This window comes from Petromyzon marinus, chromosome 6 (assembly GCF_048934315.1).
Source record: "Petromyzon marinus isolate PM22_M1 ecotype Great Lakes invasive population chromosome 6, UKy_Petmar_22M1.pri1.0, whole genome shotgun sequence".
In the NCBI taxonomy this organism is placed as follows: Eukaryota; Metazoa; Chordata; class Hyperoartia; order Petromyzontiformes; family Petromyzontidae; genus Petromyzon; species Petromyzon marinus.
In genome coordinates, this window is record NC_133672.1 from 3,719,410 (window position 1) to 3,725,480 (window position 6,071).

Genomic DNA, 6,071 nt, shown 5'->3' on the forward strand with positions numbered 1-6,071 from the left:
TGCAGGGATTCATATTCTTGGTTCTTTCGGTAAAGTCACGTAGAAGGGAAACAATAAAATAATAAAAATATAAAACAAAAAATTCTCACGACGTTTCGACTGCAACACAAGCAATCATCATTAGGTGATGATGATTATCTCAATTTTGAGGAGGGAAGGGTAGCGATGGGGAGGGGGGGGGGGGTTAACTCCGCAATTGAATACATGCCAGTCGCATGCACCGCCTTATATGGATGGAATCTGCCGATCATCAGGTGATGATGATTGCTTGTGTTGCAGTCGAAACGTCGTGAGAATTTTATTGTTTTATATTTTTATTATTTTCTTGTTTCCCTTCTACGTGACTTTACCGAAAGAACCAAGAATAGTAAGGCTTTGTCACGTAAAACAAAAGCGTCCCAATTAGTTACCAGTTCAGCACACCAGTGTGTTGGAGAGCAAACCCACCGCAACATGTACAATTCGAGTACGACGTTTCGTTACAGCAACCAGCTTCATAAAAAAAATATATGATATTACTATGATTGTACAGTACTATCTTTTTTCCAAATGAATTGTCATCACGACAGTGACTCACACATATTGTACATGTAAGTCGCGTCAAAGCCTTGCATCATATTTGCATTCGACATATAACCGCGTGCGTTTGCATATTTGTGCAACAGTCACCCGATGTCTGTTTGATGTTTTCTGGAGCTTAGAGGGGCTTTTAATTTATTAAATATATAATGTGCGCTGTGTTCGTTCTGGAGGTAATCTGTCGGATTCCACGTTTGCAATAATTTTAATTCCTCATCGCGTGAGTGATAGGTGCAGCTGTTGTTGTTGTTTTATCCGATTTTACAATTTGTATTATTTTGTGTTCACCCAGGTCACACTCGCAAATGAGACTTCATTTAAGTTCGTTTGTTTTCTTGTGAAGTAGTCTTTTGTCCGTCCAAGGACGGGTGTATTTTGCAGTAAATCGGAAACTTGCAAGCGAAAAGCAGACCGCGAAGTGAGATTCATTGCATCAATTTGTGTGCAATTAGTAAGGCCGCGGTGACACAGACTAATTTCATGTAAAGGTTATAATCCCTTGTTCATCATGACATCCTTTTTACTTCGATGTCTCAACAGCGTCACGGAGAATGCGTGACGTGAGGGTTCTTCCTTTGTAGTGAGGGTTGTAAGTTGACGCTGAGGAGGGGGGAGGAGGCGCCTCGCCCCCCCATGTGGAGTGACGTCAGCTGCTCATGATTATTAATGAGGGGGGGTCCATGTGAAGGACATAACCTGTTCATGATTATTAATGAGGGGGGCTGGTCGACGTGGAGTGACGTCACGCGCGTGACACACAGACATTCTTGGGTAAATATATATAGTAGTAGTAAATAGCCGCTGATGCGGAGACCTCGCGAATGCGAACCAATTGTTACATTGAAAACAGTTGAGTGGAAACATCGGAATACAAATACGGTAATGTAGAGTCCGGGTGGAACGGTGGTGCGGTGGTTAGCACACTGCGCTACTGCGAACCCGGCCAGCCTGAGTTCGATTCCTGGCCACGGCTAACACGAGTGCGGCGAGTGATGTCCGAACGGTCTCGTCACACCAAACACGGTGATGTATGGTCAATGATGGTGTTTCTCGTCATCATCGTCTCGAATACAACTCAAACCTGAGACGGTCATATGAGGGAGGCACACGTGGATGTAGAGACCACGACTAATTATGGTGGTGGTGGTGATGATGATGATGATGATACAGGCTCTGCAAATGAGAATCTGGATCGCACACAAGCTCTCACGTGTTACCACTGATGTTACCCGCACTGGGGAATCGAACTCAGTTGGTCCGGGTTCACACACACACACAGAGAGAATCACTCCGCCACCTGTCCACCCTCAAGACCGAAGGATATCACGTGTAACATATGAGACATACATACGGTATATACGTAAGTCTACGTGATGTATGTATTACTATACGATCGCAACGTAGTAGGGTTTGTCGTAGAGTGTCGTTATTGATTTTCATTTGTCATACTGTTTGCTGCTGGCCGCTTGGCGTTCGGGGTTTTTTTGCACTCACCAACCATCGTAACCAACAATAAATGCCGTGATCGTTTATTTAAAATGCACGTACGTGTTCGACTCGTTGTGATGTACACATACACACGTGGGTTTGCCAACAGGGCCTGCATCGTGCATTACACCTACAAGGACGCAGTCGCAAAGCAAGACGGTAACCGGCATTTAATGTGTTCGCACGTGATCAAAGCGCACCTTCTTGCATACAAAGATCCACCCCCCTATATAGCCTTTAACAGACTGTTGGGGCAAGTGCTGTTAGCGAACAGCACCGATGCACGCCTAGGCGACACTCGAGGGGATGTGTGGCCGGCACCACGCCCGGCCGCCTTTGTCTCCCCTGTGGCGATGTTTACACGTCGATGTTTACACGTGCGCGCACGTACACACATGCACACGCACGCGCACGTGCGGTTTAAACTTACGCGAGTGCCCAATGAGAAGGGTCACTGCCCGAAACGACGCCAATTATATGTAAATATATTTCAACGCCACGCTAATGTTGTTGTTGTTATTATTATTGAACGATTATGTTGAGTTTTGTATGCGCGCGCGCGTGCGTGTGCATCAAACTCGGCGACCCGAGTTCGATTCCCGCTCACGGCCAACACGGGTGACGATCATTCGAATCGGTTCTGGACCTCTCCTAGGTCGACTCAGCCACAAATGAGTACCTCGTGCGGTGTGTAAGCTATTGGGGAGACAAAGGCGGTCGGGCGTGGTGCTGGACACTCACCCCCTCGTGTGCCTTGCCGGCCTTCATAGCTGCTGCTCGCTGACAGCTCTTGCCCCAACAGTCTGTTAAGGCTGTGCGCATGATCTCTGTCTTGGTGATTTTCAAATGAAAATCCGGATAGCAAACAAGGAATCTATGCTACAACATAAAAAAAAAATTGTAAATGTTATTCCCTCGCAGTGGTGTGTGTGCGATTGAGGCCATATACAACATATATACAGTCTACTATACTGTCCGTATACATTGTGAAATCGCAGAGGCGTGCGGTTATGGTGGCGCCTTGCGGAGGTGAAGCCTTCATCCAGCAGTTGACTGAGCATGGCTGCTGCCGACGACGACGATGATGATGCTGCTGATGGGTTGAATACAGTCGGCGTTGTCTGCTCGCATTGCAATGGGGCGTGCATGCTCGTTCGAGATGGTGTCGATTCTACGCGTGACCATCAACAACATCAACAACGACGACGTGACATTCAACTCGTGCCGAGATCACGGCTCCTCTCAAATGTGTCGCTCGCGGTGTAACAGCAATCGACGGCTCTGAATCTCATTCTCCTCTTGTTCACATTTACATGGAGGATGGGGCCGGCTCATGGTTCCCCTCCTGCTCCTCAGCTCATCTTCGATCATCGTCTCTCTGCTTTTGCCGTCGTTTAGTCTGACGGTTCTAGATGCATATGCAACGCAAACTACAAATTCACGTGCAAGGCGGCCAGGCCCGATAGCCGTGCCAGGAGGAGCGGCAGCAGCGGTGGCGGAGTAGCGGATCGGGGCCGCTGCGTTGTTTCCTCTGTTGTTCGCGGGTCTGTTCTGGATCACCGCAGTCGCCACGCTACCACCGGACAGAGAGAATTCGCATTTCTTTAATTTCCTTTTGCGTAGCAGGTATCCGCATCTGCAGCCATGGTTTGCGCAGAGGGATGCCGTTTAGGGTGGACCGTGAGCTTCTTGGAAGATCAAACCCAGGGACGCGTCCATGCCTCTGCAGCTGCGCGTTGACCGCGGTGCACGTTGCAACTCTGCTGTGAGCAACGCAGTAAACGCCCTTTGTGTGTTTAGAGTCGCGGTGGCTTCAGTCGAACGGGCACATTAATAAAACACCAGGAGACGCGATCTCACAACTAACCCCATCATGCTCAGAACACAGTTATGTGTGTGACCTATGCACTTGCACTGTGGTTTATACCATGCATTTCATTATCATTGTACGTGTGCGGTAAATGGAATATCTAACACACTAAACAACTCTGAAATGCGAGCCCATACGTATAGTGATATATGTATATAGGAGGCCTTCATCCAGCAGTGAATTGACCCTGTAGCGCATTTATACAGGCTGTGTGTACAACACAACCTGTATACATACACATATACATAAACGTTATATTGGTGTTTTATACAAATATATACATCATCACTGTCAAAGTTGGATCGCTGGTGTAACACTATAGCTTGGTTATTTTATGTAAACCAAAAACATGACCAGAGTTTAAAAGTGTCAATTGTGCATGCGTGTGAAACGGGAAGACAGAAGGAGCAGTACTAGCCTTGCACAGTGTGCTGTAAAATATCATCAGTCCATCCATGTGCCGGCTTGGCCCTCTCACTCACCCACTGAACCACACCGCAGGTCGCAAGGACACACTCGCCCAGCCACTCACCCACTCACTCACTCAGCCACATACTCACGCACTTACTCACTGCACTGCTGGTCACCAATCACTCACCCACTGAACACACTGAAGGTCACGACAACACTCACCCATCCACTCACCCAGCCACTCACATACTCACGCACCGACTCACTGCACTGCTGGTCACCAATCATTCACCCACTGAACACACTGAAGGTCACAACGACACACTCTCCCACCTACTCACCAACCCACTTGCTCATCCCACTGCCGCTCACCACTCACCCACTCACCACTCACTCACTCACTCACACCACCCACCCACTCACTCACTCACACCACCCACCCACTCACTCACACCACTCACCCACTCACTCACACAACTCACTCACACCACTCACCCACTCACTCACACCACTCACTCACTCACACCACTCACTCACACCACTCACCCACTCACTCACACCACTCACTCACTCACACCACTCACTCACTCACACACCACTCACCCACCCACCCACTCACCCACCCACCCACTCACTCACTCACACCACTCACTCACACCACTCACTCACTCACACACCACTCACCCACCCACCCACTCACCCACCCACCCACTCACTCACTCACACCACTCACTCACACCACTCACTCACACCACCCACCCACTCACTCACTCACACCACTCACTCACACCACTCACTCACACCACCCACCCACCCACTCACCCACTCACCACTCACTCACGCATCCCACTGTAGGCCACCACACCTCTCTGCTGCTCCACTCGCACTGCTCCACTCCGGGATTTCACTCCTCCCATCATCGTCTTCAACCCCCCCCCCCCCCCCAACTCTTATATACAACACTGGCTCAGATCTCAGAACGCGTATCAACCCCTTAACTATCACACACTTTAATAATGCTGTTTGTTGCTGGCACGCTTGGCGTTTTGAAGGCATTCGAAACCTGTCCTCAGACACATTGACAACGGTAACAACAAAAACGCACACGGAGCATGCGCGGATCCTGCATTTGTTCCACCGCAGTACCAGTAGACGCTTTGGTCGCGCTTATTACGAACGAGACGAACCATCCATCAGGTGGAGACGGAGCGAGGGTGTCACGCGAGTTCCCGACTGCCGTGCAACACCGGGGGGCTCTGTCTCGCCAACTCACACTCGCAAGCCGGCCCGCGCGTAAACGCTCCAAAGCCGTGCAAACACGAGAGAGTAATGCCCGGCTTAATCCCGTGGGCACGCCGCGGCCACCTCGCCTTCATCCGTCGCTCGTGATCCTGCCCCATCCACGGGACTTATCGGAATAGGTGGTGCGATAATGCAGCGTCACGTTAATATAGCATCGTTATGGATTCGGCGTAGATTGTTACTTTCGCTCTCTAGTGGTAGTGCCTTACGCCGATAATCGCCTACTGCAAGCGAGCCCTGAGTAGCGTTCGGAAGAAAAAAAAATATTTCGATGAAAAATTAAGCGCTGCGCGCCGGAACGTGCCCTATTGCATCTCGCGAACCCCTTACATTTGAGTCAAATCATTGATCGCGTGTTTATATCTTGCGTGGGTAGACGGAGTCGAGAGGGATATTTCGAAATGAACATTCAATTATGGCC